Source organism: Cryptomeria japonica, chromosome 2 (genome assembly GCF_030272615.1).
Source record: "Cryptomeria japonica chromosome 2, Sugi_1.0, whole genome shotgun sequence".
NCBI lineage: Eukaryota > Viridiplantae > Streptophyta > Pinopsida > Cupressales > Cupressaceae > Cryptomeria > Cryptomeria japonica.
The window spans coordinates 138,650,685-138,666,313 of NC_081406.1; the positions used below are offsets into that span (position 1 = coordinate 138,650,685).

Genomic DNA, 15,629 nt, shown 5'->3' on the forward strand with positions numbered 1-15,629 from the left:
AGGACAACAAGGAAGGTGTTAATGCATGATAGCTTCGGTAAGATAAATGATTGAATGAGAGATAAATGAAGTCTCTCATTCAATAATTTATCCTATCGATAAACTATGGTGTTGGTGTTAGAAATAAGCCACACCCGGACCGACGATGGACTGGTCCAAGAGGGGCCAGTAGCTCAGTGGTAGAGCACTCCAGTAACGTATGGAAGGTCCTAGGTTCGAGTCCTAGCTGGTCCATGTCTCAACATGGTATCAGAGCTAGGTCTAGGCTAGGAGCTCCAAGCACATGAGATGTGTGGCGTAAGGGGGGGGGGTGTTGGTGTTGGAAATAAGCCACACTCGGACCGACGATGGACTGGTCCAAGAGGGGCCAGTAGCTCAGTGGTAGAGCACTCCAGCAGCGTATGGAAGGTCCTAGGTTCAAGTCCTTGCTGGTCCATGTCTCAACAAAAGGGACTTCGGAACCTCAGGGATCCGGAGTTCCGGGAAAGGAAAAGGCCAAGGGGACGAACTTCGGAACCTCGGGGTTTCGGAGTTCCGAAGAAGGGAAGAAGACCGGGAGGGAACTTCGGAACCGCGGGGTTCCAAAGTTCCGGGGAAGGCAAGGGAAAGGAACTTCGGAACCTCGGGGTTTCGGAGTTTCGGAGAACAGAAGAAGAGGGGGAAGGAAAGGGAGGAGCTTTGGAACCCCAAAGTTCCGGGGAAAAAGAAAGGAGAGGCGGCAAAGGGAAGGAACTTCGAAACCTCGGGGTTCGGGAGTTCCGGGGAAGGGAAGAAGAAGCTAAGGAAAAGACTTCCTCCAAACAAGACAACACTTCACAATCCCTAATTCCATTGCTCTTCTCCCTGATCAACTGGGGCAGTGTCGGTCCATGGATCATATCTCTGATCGGTTTTCTCTGATGGACCAAGGGTGTCATAAAATGACAACAAATAGCTTTATCATTTTCTTTATAACTTTTTACTAATAAAAATTAAAATAAATTATTAAAAATATTTATGTTCATCAAAAAAGATTAATGATAATTACATCTTTTCTCATGTCCTCACAAATTAAAATCAAGCCTTATTATGATTAATAAATTATATACACTACTTAATTACAAACACTATTTATTTTGTAATGAATTGACACCTTTCATTACCCATAATATAAAAACCATCTACGGTGGAATGATCATAACAAGTATGAACACCGACCCTAATATAGATGGCCAAGTACTATCTACAACATGGCGAGCATATTCATATGGTCACATTGAAGAGATATACAACATTCACATTCATTGAGTCACAATGAAAAGTTATACAACGTTTGGAATAAACTACAATGTTTGGAATAAATTCGTGCAAAAATAAATGGAGTATTGAGGCCTCTTGAGGTAGTAGATGTGTGAAACCTTCAACATCGACACATAAAGTTTGTTTTGGAACATTACAAATTTTTGAATATTTTGATTTTGGTACACATCCAGAAGGGAGATACACATATTGCAACTTGTCCTTGAAAAACTTTGGTGGAGTTGTGATTTGTAGTGGACGAGAGATTCTATTCTTGCCTTGTTATGCTGTCAATTTTTGGATTAATCCACTTCAATCATCCGAGCATATAAAGTGATTGTTCAATTTCATATGAAATTGTATAACCATCAAGTGCATATGGTTGAACTATCATTTTCTTTAAGTGATTGTGCATTGGACCTCTTGATCTCCTTATGAGGCTCATGTGTTGTGCACAACGTTGTCTTATTCATAACCAAACATGATTCCTACAATATATTTGGTTTGAAAGATATCCAAACTTGCAAGTTGTATCATGATTTCAGAGCAAAGGAGTGACAACGAATTGGCTAGTACTTGTGAGGGTCAGCCACCCATAGTGGCATCGTGCCTTTGCTTTGTCCTTTCAAATAAACAAGAAAATAAAAGAAACCAAAGGAATGAACAACAGGCGATTGCGTGTTTCCACGAAAGAGTTCTTAAGTTCCATCACATAATTGTTGTGCTTATTTACGCTTCGAAAATATGTGCCCATACCCAAAGAAGTGCTTGTACATTGGTGCGATTTCAGGAAATAAAACACGTGAAATTTTTGTATGTTGCCTGCACACTACTATGTATTTGCTTTTGAAAGATTGCATTTCATTTCTTGGGCATGCAACCAAAATATAGGCTTCAAAAATCCAATTTCACTTTTGTTTGGCAAGTACAATAGGAATTCCTAATCAAATTTTCTAATTCCTTCTAATCAATATGCATTGTCGATCACTGTTGGGTGATTTTTGAGTTTTGAAACCTTAGGTTTTGTTGTGCAAGAAATTGCCCATTTTTTGGCTGTTGTCGCATCCTACCAGTACCATCCACTCTCGGGTGTGTGTATTATTGGCCACCGCAACCCTGCCAGCAGAACTTTTTGGGTCATGGTGTCTGGTCTTAGATGTCCTCCCCCAATATCCTCATGTGCTTTCTTCAATATGATTGGTATTTCCTCTTGCATAACTGGTGCAGGAGCACCCTTCAAAGGGCTCCCACCATTTGATTTTGATTGTGTTCTTGCTTCTTTTAAGAAGCCATTGTATATACAATAAGAGCCATGTGCTCATTGGGTCTAGTTTAGGTCCTAGTTGAGGTCCTAGGGTCATAAGTCAAAATTGAATTTTTCTTGAAAGTAGAGGGTATGTGTGCCTCTGAGGTGTTTAGGGTCCTTCTCAGCATGGTGGTGTCCTTAGGTTAGCCCAATGTGGGTCTAGGAGTCAAGAAAAGCAACATTGAGAAAGTTGCTCAAAAGTTGCATGACAACTTTTCAAAGTTGTCAAGCAACTTTTCCACCTAGTACGTCAAGATCTTTAGTTTAGCGTGGACAACCCTAATATGGGCACACAGACCGAGGAAAGGGTAGTATAAGTAGTTGCAAACCCTAAGATAATGGGTTGGATGTCAGATGTTGTACGGCCCAAGCAAAGTGACTTGACTGTGACTGCAATTTTGTTGCCAGTCGGCACTAATGGAGCAATGAAGGAATGATAATGGATTGATTTTCGAGCAAAATTGTGTGGGGAGTCTTGTATGGTGTAAATACTTTCATCTTGAGCATTTAGATTAGGTTTTGTTTTGCAGGTTGTGTGTTTGTAAATATTTTATAAACTTGCTTCTCACTGTCCAGTTTTGGACTGGTTTGTGTCAATGGGTTCATAACTCCATTCCCCATTGTGGAATCACCATGAAACCATGGGGAATGAGAGTGCAGACCCTGTACAATACTTCAAAGCAAGCAGGGCCCTTGAAGATGCAGGGAGGCCATCTAAAGACCCACTCCTAGGCGAGACTGGACAGTGCCCCGACTAGGAAGGGTTAAGTTGCAGAGGTCTTGGAGAGCAAGGAAAGACAGAGGAGGAGGCACCCTTTGGAGGAGTTGTAGAGGGGTGAGTGGAGTACCATTGGTATGAAGGAGGAGCTTCCACCAATCCAGACAAGGTGGCAAGGACATCAAACCTACATTGTGACCTTGGCAGGCCTAAAAACCCTCTTTAAAACCCTTAAAAACCTTAAAATCCACCTAGGGCAGTGTACGAACACTTGGAGGCCCAAAACCAGAAAAATCCTTGAGCCCTTGCCAAATGAATAGCAGGTCTTTTAGGAAGTTTCACAAGCATGTGCATCGTTTGCAAGAGGGAGCCCTAAAAGTTCGGATAAGAGGCCTAATTGGGCAGATTCCTTGTAGCCCTATTTTGTAGGAAAAAGGCAAAATAGTGAAATCAGTAAGGAGTTGGACGTTGGAAACCTCTCACATGAGTGGGTGGAAAATTATGTCTTAGACCTGTCCTATCCTTGCAAGGACCTCAGAAGGTGTGGACAAGCCAAACCCTTATTAGCCTAAGTAAGGGTTCTTTGAGTTTCATGAGTAGGTGAGACCTTAGGAGAAGAAATTCAAGTTGTTGGTGGGTGGATTGGGCAAGGTCAGGGGATTCCACAAGCAGGGGAAGTCCTAGAGACCCTAGGGTGTGGTTAGAACACCTGGTGATCCAAGGAAAGGATCGAGGAGCATAGACTAGGCTAGTCTATCCCAAACCCCATCCCATCAATAACACATCGCTTGAGAACTTGGTCAGACCCCATTTTATACGATAATTCATTTATTAGTTGTAAAGTTTTTCTCTTCAGGCTAGCTTTCTTCTCTCTCCTGGTGGCATCTCTTTTGGGTACGTGCTTGTGGACAAGTACTCTCCAATTTCTAATACCAGATACATAAGAGGTTGGTGGTCCATGTAGAATGTAAATGGTGTAGCCAATAGGTTTTCTTTGAATTTTCACAATGAGTACACCTTATCGAGTGCTTCCCTTTCAATCATATTGTAGTTCTTTTTTGCCTTCAACAATGACCGACTTGAGAAAAACATGAGATGGTCTAGCCCTTGGGGTCCCATTTACGTGAGTGTTGCTCCAATCACAAATTTGATGCATCAACATGTACATGGAATTCCTGACTCTATTTTGGATATGGCAAGATTGGTGAATTTATCAGCTTTGTCTTCAGTTCATTAAAAGATTTCTCTTGGTCTTTAGTCCATATAAATGGTTGGCTTTTCCTTGTCAGTATGTCTAGTTGGTAAGCAATTTGAGCAAAATTCTTAATAAATCTCCTATAATGTCCAACATGCCGAAGATGACTTAACCTGTGTGATATTCTTTGGTGCTTCCATTTGCATGATCACCCTTATCTTGTCGAGATCCGTCTTTAGTCTAGCCTTGCAGACAATGTGGCCTAGTAGCTTGCCTTGGGGTACTATGAATCTGGATTTCTTCAGATTGAGTCCTGTTGTGACGTTTTCACACATCGCCCCATTGCAAACGGGGGACCCCCTACTTTTTAGGTCCTTCCGGTCTTTTGGCCTTGTTTTTTTTGGTTTTTTTCGCGACAGTCTCGTCAGTCTCTCCGCTTTGCAAGTGTTTGGGGGTCATATTGATCAAGTCTGCTTTTTGTTTGAGTAAATTTGGTGAAGTCTAGGGCTCTTTTTGTCAATTTTAGGGTTTCTGCCTTTGGTCCTAGATTTTAGGGGTTTCTGTTAGGGTTTTGGAAAACTAAGCATACAACTGGAATCAGGACCCTTCAAGGAACCTCCCAGTAAAATTTGAGCCAAAACACAACAACTTTCTATTTTTAGAAAGTTCCTATTTTTTAGGGATTTTACAGTGTCCCGGAATGTCGTCATTTTGCCAAAAATCAAACTTACTATTTTTAGTAAATTTTTATTTTTAGTAAGTGCTTTTCTAACCTATTTTGCCTAAACCTTGACATTTTGAAACACTTACTATTTGGGAAAATTTATTTTTGGCAAGATCTTCACAGGAAAACACTGAAAGCTGAATATCTCTAAAGACGCTGAAGACTGAACGTTCTTGAAGACCATTTCTAAATCCAAAAGAGTCAAAAGGCAGACAAGTTGGATAAAAAAAATGGTTAAGTTTGGAATTCTAGAAGACGAAACATGCAAAATCATCCAAGTCTAGAAATTCACATCAATCCACCAATGTCATCCTGATCCGAAAATGGCCTGAAATTTGACTGTCTGAAAACTTGAAAAATCTTCCAAAATCCATAATTTACATTATGATTCCTAGGGACCTGAAACCACTCTCAAACATCCTAACAATATATATATGAAATATAACTTAAAGTATAAGAAAACTTAATACTTAAATGTTATATTTCATATATATCCCGATGAAGAGAATGGGGAAAAATCATGAAAATCCTTCCCCATGTCAATTCAGCGCCCAAGTTTGGCCAAGGGCGCCAAACAAAGGAGTCCATGGAGAACGTGGAGAATGTGAAAATCCTTGCCTAGGTGGTTTTAGCACCCATACTTCACCAAGGGCGCCAAAGTGAAGTTGACATGGAAAGCATAAAAAATTGTGAAATCCTCCACCAGTGCAAAATTCCACCCAAGATGAAGGACATGCGCCAAAATCAAGAAGGCATGGAGGATTCACAAATTCATTGAATCCTCCACCAGTGCAAAATTCCGCCCAAGATGAAGGACAGGCGCCAAAATCAAGAAGGCATTGAGGATTCACAAATTCATTGAATCCTCCACTAGTGTAAAATTCCGCCCAAGATGAAGGACAGGTGCCAAAATCAAGAAGGCATGGAGGATTCACAAATTCATTGAATCCTCCACCAGTGCAAAATTCCGCCCAAGATGAAGGATAGGCGCCAAAATCAAGAAGGCATGGAGGATTCACAAATTCATTGAACCCTCCACTAGTGAGAAATTCCGCCCTACTCTCCAGCTAGGCACCAAAATGAAAGGGTCATGGAGGATTCACAATTCAATGAAATTCCTCCTCCACAGTGAAATCCCGCCCAAGCCATGATCAAAGCGCCAAAGAAAGAATGTTGAAATGACTAAGTCAAGGAGAATCAAGGAAGTGATGAATTCCGCCATGAATTCCATGCCCAAGTCGGAAAATTGAAGAAATTTGTCAAAGGCATGAAAGTTCAAGGTTTAGGAAGGAAACTTCAAGAATTCAAAAAAATTCCTTCCTCGGAGAGGAAATGCGTCAAGGACAGAAATTTTGAAAAAAAAAAAAATTGACTAAGTGATGGAAATTCCTTCCTTCACAACATAGTTCTTGGAAATCATGAAAATTGGCTAAGGCATGAAGAATTTCCTTCCTCAGGGTAAGGAACAAATTTCTTTCCAAAGGAGAATTCCTTCACAACATGAATTCCATGCCAGGATGAATTGAAGGTAAAAAAAAAACAATTTCTTGGCAAGGAAGGAATCAGGGATGAACTGAACAAGAAATCCCGCCCCCCCCCCCCCCCCCCTCCCGGCAAAAATTTGAAAAAATCCACATTCTCGGGCATCAAGAATCATCCGAATTGAAAATGATGGTAGACTTGGAGTCGTGAGGGAATTTTCTCTCTCCTGGACCGTGGAACCCTAATTTGTGGAAAATTCCCCAAAAATAGGAGATGGTGGAAAATCATCAAAAATCTCCTCCAGAGCAAGGAAAGTTCAACAAACTTCAAGAAAATTCTTCATGGATCAAATTCTTCTCTCCTGAAGTTTTCTCTCTCCAAGATTTTCTCACCAAGTGGCAGCGAGTCAACGCACACCAAATTAAGGAAGCATATCTTTGCATGCAGCCATCACATTATGGCAAATTCCTTCTGCATGCAGCCATCACATTATGGCAAATTCCTTCTGCATGCAGCCGTCACGTTCAGGAGATGATGGTGCATTTATGGCATCATGGGCGATTTTTGCATGAGGGTACATTCATTGCATAGTGGGCGCCTTTTGAATGTAATGGTTAATTAATGCTTTATGGGTGCTATTTTTGGAAGGATTGTAATTAATTGTATATGGGCTTTATGGGGTATTTATTGTTGATTCCCACCTTGTTTCATCTTGAGTTGAGAATCTTCTAGGGTGAAACCCTAATTAGGGTTTTGCATGTAATCATGGCTTGAGGCCTATATAAAGTGGTGACCCCCCTCATTTGAAAATGAGGGAGATTTGTATGAAATTGTTGCGATAAGTTTTGAGATAATAACAGTGAAATATTGTTCTCTGATGGTGTCCACTTAAATTTTTTTTTCAAAGCTTGCATGGTTTCACCTTCCTCACTTAGATTAGAAATAGTTAAGTGCTTTGATTTCAATGGAGAATGTAATGGTTTCTGATGAATTTCCATGGTTAATACTTTTTGCATCTTGCTGATTGTAAGTTGCAGTATAAAGTTAGTCTGAGCCCCCTAAATTTGTGCTAAGTTCGATTGTGTATAGTTGTTTGGATTGAATCGTTTTTGGGTATTCAAATGTACTTTCTCGATTTGAAAATCCTCTAGCATCCCCAGAAGAGTGCACTGGTTCTTGTGGAGTTGTAGTTGATCTTGGCGAAGCAGAGCTTGGTTTATTTGGAATTTGTCCACCAAAGCAGTATTCATTGTTATCACTGCCCTTAGGAATAGATTTAGATCCTTCTGAACCCTTTCCCCTTTACTTTCAGTTAATTTTAGTCCGTTCAAAGCAGTAGCATCGCAAAATTGCCATATCCGATGATGGAGTTCCAGCCACAACAAAGAAGTGAAATGATGATGCAAACATAAGGCCCCTTGGATTACCAGCAAACATATCAGCCAACTGAGTCACATCCGTAGCATAAAGGAACCTTGGAGTCGATTGTTTGAACTTTCTGCAATCTTAGCATGCAATCGTACTTTGATCAAGAGAGAGTGAAGTGACTGTTAGGCAACTTTATTCTGTGTTCGACATAGTCATAAAAAACACGTCAACAAGTCCCAGTTGTGCTCTTCTGCATTGTTACATACACTCTCTGAGTGCTCTTAAGTGATTCTCTTGACCATTAGAGATTGATTAGTCATCTAAATATGCCTTGAAATTCCGTACGGACATCTTTTTGAAAATGTGTAGGATGATTCTTTAAAATGTCTTTAGGGCATTGTATAGACCAAACAAATTTGATCACCTCAGACATGGATTAAAAAAATACACAATAAATTTAATATCAGCCCAAAAATGGTCATCAAGGACCATACCTCTCACTTCAATTGTAGTATAAAATGTAGATTGTTTCCAAGCTGCCCATGCATCACTAACTTTTGTGCAACACAAAGCTTCTTTGAATACACAAAAATGGTCAAAAAGAATAAAACAAGAAGCAAATTGTACAGTTGCCCCTTTCCTTGAAGCTTGAGAACTCAAATGAGACACTTTGCCCTCAATTCTTTATTGATTCCTAAGGGCATCATATGATTTTAACTCATCTGGACAAGGATTGACACCTTTTCTAGGGATGTGAAAGAAATGAGCCCTCACCCTTGTGTAAGTAACCTGCCATGACATTTGACAAAGTTTACATGTAATGGTGGTTGTTCTACCTAGTGTTACAAGACTCGAACTTGACTTGGACTCGGCAAGCTGATATTTGAATTGGACTCAGACTTGGCACCCAGACTCGACAAATTGAAAAACCTGAGAAATTCATAGATTTTTAAGGATTTAAAACTTGTTTCATGCACCCATTAATAAATAAACTTTAAAGACACAATAATCTCATTAAATAGAAACTACTTTGATCACATAAGAATAAACACAAATTTTAGCTGAAGGAAATAAGTATAAAACATTTAGATATATAAAATATAAATATTTTCAAATCAAAATGTATACAAAACTCATGGAACATGAAATCCATGGCATTAAAAGTTCCAAACAAATATCAAAGCAAAAGCTAGAAGTCTTTGACTTGGAGGAGCCTGTATCACTTGGCCCTCCTGTGTGGGCATCTAAGATAGGTCTTGGATGATCATGTAGCCATGAAATCTGCCCGTGTCACAACTAAGACTCAACAAATTGAAAATCCCAAGAAATTCATAGATTCTGAAAGATTTAAAACTTGTTTCCTGCACCCTTTAATAAATAAACCTCCTTAAAACACAAATTTTAGTTCAAGGAAATAAGTATAGCACATTTAAATATATAAAATATAAATATTGTCAAATCAAAATGTATACAAAACTCATGGAATATGAAATCCATGGCATTAGAAGTTCCAAACAAATATCAAAACAAATCCAGAAGTTATGAATCAAGGGAGCTTGTATAACTTGGCCCTCCTATGTGGGCATCTAAGATAGGTCCTGGATGATGATGCAACCATGATATTTGCCTATGTCTAAGACTTAGTGACACCAACATCCAAGGGGTCTCCTCGTGCTCTGTCCTCCTTTGCCATAGTTATTGCCTTCGCTTCTTGATCCACCTGATCAACTCATGTCAAGTCATTGCTAAAGACATGATTGGCAACCTCAGTGGTCCACTTTAATTGTGCATCAACCTCCTCTAAAGTGATAGGAGACAAGCCAATGCTTAAGATCTATTTGTGACGGAGGCGAAGGTTGTAATGAGCATATACAAGATCATTCGACTTTTGCACTAACAACCTATTGCGCTTTTTGGAGTGTATGTGCTAAAATATACTCCAATTACACTCACATCTTGAAGCACTACATGGCTGGCTCAAGACACGAATTGCAATCTTTTGAAGATTTGGCACCTTAGCACCAAACATCTCCCACCATGCATGTACACTGAGAAAAAAAAATCAATACTATTATGTGACTATGAGTTTCACAATTCACTTTCATTATTAAGTTATTAACCTAAAATGGTAGAAGAGAGAAACGTTTAATTTTTAAATATGCCATTAATCTCTTGTGCAAGGTTGAAGATATCTATCTCACTATCTTTTCTCCAACTAATGAATTTGGTGCCATTCATTCTACAGTTGTGTAGAGCCCACTCAACACCTCCTCTTTAGCCTTGGAATTTGGCAAATTTGGAATGCCGGATTGAGGAAGTAGGTGGCTACATGTAAAATCTTATGAAACCGAAGGTGTTGTCATGGATCAATGATCTTCCATATGGGATAGTGTTTAGCCTCAACCCTTGGGTGAATAGATCTAATGGCCTCCTTTGCCCTATTCACGCCCTCATAAATGTATTCCATTACAGGCTTTCCTCCATCAACAACTTGTGTAAGAACAACTAAAGGCTCTGCTAACTATAATTATTGTGAAACATTAACATAAACAAGTGTGAACAAAAATAAGCAAATGGAATGGAAATACAAACAAAAATATAAAGAAAGTCACCTTCACAATCTCCTTGGCCGGTTCCCAAAAACTTTGCTCATCAAAAACCTAATTAACCATGTCAACCCTTGCATTGGTCTTTGATGATGTAGACTACTCCTCACAAATATGTGTCTCAAAGCGTTCATGGACTGAAGCAAGGATTCCAACGTGATAAAATTGGTTGCAAAGTAGGTTATTCTAGAACAAGCCAACTCTTTCTTGTGAATCTCTTTCATAAAGTTGAGGACATATTTCTTGTGTGTTCTATACATGTTTTGATCGAGGAAGCTTGCCAAGATCATCCATTATGAGGTCAAGACAATTAGTAGATATCTAGAACAAGGAGGGTGCCTATCCATAAGAAGTCACCCTGCAGCAACATCATCTCCGCCAATGGCTGCCATTTCTTCCCTTTGCCTTTTTTTAAATTATTTTTATTGTTCAAAAGTCTCTAGTTCACTTTGCACTTCATGTATAAACTTTAGGGGACGCTTTTATGCATGATTTAACATCATGTCATGGTATGTGTGCAAGGTGATACTTCAACCAATTAATACCTCCCCCATTGAATTTCGTTTTGCAATGAACACATATTGCTTCACCTTTTTGTAGAAGTTGATGATCAACCATAGGAGCCAAGATTCATCTGCAAGAAAAACATTTGTCACACAAAAGAGATCAAACAAAGATTGTATGCTCTATAACAACCAGAGAATTCTATATTAATGCGCAAAACAATATTGGAGATGCAATTAAAATGAATGAATGAATGCTTATAAAGGATGAATGAAACCCTAGGTGCAAACACTAATGCTAAAATTAGGAGAACGAAAGAAATGCAAAGTAGGAGCTAAATTAAGCTCAACCGCATCTAGAACTAATGCCAGAAAATAAAACTCTAGATAACTAAAAAGCACCTAAGTTTAGCTTAAGTGAAAAAGTAATAAAAGACCTAATTAAACTAATAATTAGATAGTGTGTCCTAAATTATTCCAACAGCCCCCCTTAAGATTAACTTAGGGATAAGTTAAAGAGCTAATATGAATGCAAAATGATGCATGAATAAGTCTCAACAATTAGACATGATAAGGTACTCATGTATAAACTATTGCAAAACAATGCAACTCTCACAAATGGAGAAAATCCAGTGGCACAAAACTCCTCTCCAAAAGAGAGAAAATAAAATAACAAGATGATGCATGGAGGACTCAATGATACCCACCAAGAATTACATACATCATGTATATACAATCAAGTATCCCTCCATAGGAAGGAAAGAGAGAGACTACATAGCCCCCCCCATAATGTATAATGCCCTGAAGAAATGGTGAGTGCTTGAAGACAAAACATAGTCCAATGTCTACAAACAACATTTCTCCCCTTGGGAAGAAGATAAACCAAGTACAAATGCAGGAACTTCCCATTTTGGATAAGAATTTGTAGGAAGCGAAATCCAAATGTACGATGATGATGTCTCTGAAATTTTCTCACGTGTTACCAAGACCTTGGAATATGATGTCATGAACCAATTAGGTTCATACTCAATCATAATGGAAGATGACAAACAAGAAGCCACTGGAAACTGATCTTGAACAAGCTCCAAAGCCAAATAAGATGTGACAATAGGTGCATCACAACTATCATCAAATAGGAGAGATAAACCCTCGAATGTGTCTCCTAAATTTGAAATGTTAGACTCCACAAACAATGAAGCAATGTCTGTCAAATAGGAAACCCAATCAGGAAGACAAATTGATGAATTATCCTGCTTAACAAGAATAAGAGTCTTAATCAATGAAGGTACAACAACTATCTCTGTAGCTGGAGAAGGAGCAACTTGAGATTTTAATGCACTCTCAAGCAAGAGTTGAAACGCATTATGTGAGAAATTAGGACACATTTCATGCCCATGCTGATTGCTCCCACAATATTTACATCTACAACTCTTATACATGATCTACTCAATATAATCTCCAAAATGGTACAAAAACAGAAACCCTCAATACAAATAGAGACTCGATTTACATGTATTCCCAAAAGGAGCCCAAATGGTACAAAATAATTAGTCAAGGTTGGATTCCTCAAGCATGTGGACAGGAACTTGATGGATATGCTCTGATACCATGTAGAAGTTGATGATCAATGACAGGAGCCAAGATTCATTTGCAAGCAAAATACCTGTCACACAAGAAATCAAGCAAAGATTGTATGGTCTATAACAACCAGAGAATTCTATATATTATTATTGCACAAAACAATATTGGAGATGCAATTACAATGAATGAATGAATCCTTATAAAGGATGAATGAAACCCTAGGTGCAAACCCTAATGCTAAAATTAGGAGAACTAAAGAAATGTAAAGTAGGAGCTAAATTAAGCTTAACTAAATCTAGTACTAATGCTAGAAAAGCAAACTCTAGATAAAAAAAAAGCACTCAAGTTTAACTAGTGAAAAAGTAATAAACAACCTAATTAATAAATAATTGTGTAATAAATTACTTTAACACTTTTTTGGCCCCAAATGCCATGTTTCCAACAAGGATCCTTTCTAACTGGGGTAGACATTGTGTTTGAATATTTGGATCAAATTATAAATGAATATTTGGCTGCAATAAATTATAAATAAAGAAATGCTAACGTTTCCACTTTCTAATTAAATTAAAATTTTTAAAATAAGAAAAAGTAAGAACAATTAGGATTTGCAGCCTTATCTCTTCAAATTTACTCCAAAATGAAGAGAAATAGCTCCAAATTACTAGTGGTCTCTTCAAAATCCTTCTTAAGCTCCTCTAGATATGTCAATGGCAGCTACAAACCTAACAAATAATCTTCATTGTTTTGTCCTCAATTAATTTGCTAGTTTTCATTCCAATGACATACAATTTTTGCTTGAAAAGTAGTTTTCCTCTCCTCATGTTTGCAAACAAAATAAATGGCTTTTTAGGGTGAAGGAGATAACTTTATATGTTTTTGTTTAAGTGTTTTTTGTGTTTTTATATTGTTTTTTGACCCAATTGCTGTGGCTGAGTCTTGCCAGTGGGACTTGCCGGGTCTAGCGACTCAAAACCGAGTCTCAAGTCCTTAGGACTTATTTATTGTGGCTCGCCCTAGGATTCATAGAGTTTGGGCTAGTCAAGATGAGTCTTGTGACACTGGTGCCACCCAACGCCTCCAACCTTGCAACATGGTCACAATACTTCCATAGTGAATTTAAACCTTGTCTTCCCCCTCCTAAAATATTTCAATCTGTAACAGAAAGACAAATGATAAAATATAAATTGATTTGACTTTTGAGCAACAGTAAAACCTTGTTTCATCAAACCTATAATGAATTCATTATAGTTATAGATAGAAAGACTGACTATTATACCCATTTCGAGGATTAAATTCCACCATTAAAGCATGCAAAAAAGAGTTTAGGAGCTTGTAAACTGGTTGCTTTATCATTGTAAACATTGTCAACTACAAACAAATTCAACCTAAACAATCTAATAAATCTGTATCAATCCACACTATTTTCTGTTTTATTTGGGATTCTATCTTGATGAGGACAATTTTAGTTGGGAATTATGGAGAATTGCCAGATGGACATGGACTGCATTTGTGTTAGTTTTCCTTTTGCTCATACATCACACTATCACAGTCAATGTTGGTTTATGGCATGACAGAGACAACAAAGGTCCATTAAAAATTAAGAGCATAACGGAATATCAGTATCGTCATGTCTCATCTCCAATTATATTTTTGTGGACAAAATGCCCACTTCAATATTTTTTGTGGACATAGAAAAGGAGAAAGGGAAATAATTTTATTCAATATTTATTATTTTGCACTCCACAAAAAAAATAATTTCTATGTTTGGTGTTAAATTGAGTATTGAATATATTCTATTAATTGTTTGTGTTGGAAATCTAAAATGGGGCATGGGATTTCTATCATGTGGCAGCCTATTATTAGTAGATTCTTTGACAGTTTTTATGACAGCTTGCTTGCAGGTAGTAGTTGTCTAATTTTAGGTGGAAATCTTGTAATGGTCATGAAGGGTGATCATCACTGGAGGGAAATTATTATTTGATTTTATTTTTAAATAGCGAGGCATTGGAATTTGGGCGCCCAAGTTGGCTTTCATCAATCTCTTTATTGACAGAGAATTGCTCAGTGTTGGCATCCAATTTCTCTATACCAAAACTATGTGGAAATTATTTGAGCACTTGTGCTCATACATCCATTAGAGGAGGAAACCCCTTGGATGCTGAAATTAGAGGAAAAAAGCCCTTTAGTTTCCTCAGAGCAATCTCATATAGAGGTTGCATTTGCACTTCAAGACTCTTTGCATTTTTTTAGTTTTTTCAATATGCTATTTGCAAATTTAATGATGCAATGAGCTCTAGCTTTAGAGGGACTTGATGTAGTTCTATATATCAGTTGTAATTGGTGTTTTTATTAATTTATAATATTGTATTCATCATATCTATACTAATCAATTCAAGCTTGCTGGTGAAGTGCATGTTATTGTTTAGCATATATTTTTGGTATTTTCGTACTGATTTTGAAGAGAAAGAAGCTGTAGCAAGGGAAATTTTCATAATTGTTTTTGCATGTTTGGCTGTAGATTCTGGTCATTTTTAGCACTTTGTTGTATATTTTATTAGTATATGTTTGTCCCAACATTGTGGTAAATTTTGGGGATGACCCCATAGCGTGATGGTAAGTCACAAGCCCTGTTGATAGGGAAGTCACGAGTTTAAAACTCGTGCCTTTCATCCCATAGGCGCCCTTGACAAGGCACACGCTGGCAGCATGGAGACATAGACAATGATGTGTTGAGCACCGTTGGCAGAAGTGGTGTGCAATGGACGGGAGTTATAAGGAGAGGACACTGTCATCGTGGAGAGATAAGGAGATAGCTGCACACGACGATGGAGAGATAAGGTGACGCTTGTGCGCGGTGATAGAGAGATA

At 38.2% G+C, this 15,629-nt stretch overlaps 1 long non-coding RNA gene and 1 other non-coding gene across 4 annotated transcripts in view; both read left to right on the forward strand.

The window, feature by feature from the left end:
- The window catches only part of LOC131073230 (uncharacterized), a 46,442-nt gene extending 31,386 nt beyond the window's left edge, over window positions 1–15,056 (forward strand). For all 3 annotated transcript variants that reach the window (XR_009112844.2, XR_009371495.1, XR_009371494.1), the window contains exon 6: window positions 14,652–15,056. This is a non-coding gene — a long non-coding RNA (uncharacterized LOC131073230). The remainder of the gene's footprint in view (window positions 1–14,651) is intronic.
- TRNAV-AAC (transfer RNA valine (anticodon AAC)) lies at window positions 163–234 on the forward strand. Its single transcript has one exon. It is a non-coding gene; the product is annotated as a tRNA-Val (tRNA).
- Window positions 15,057–15,629: the final 573 nt, after the last annotated feature.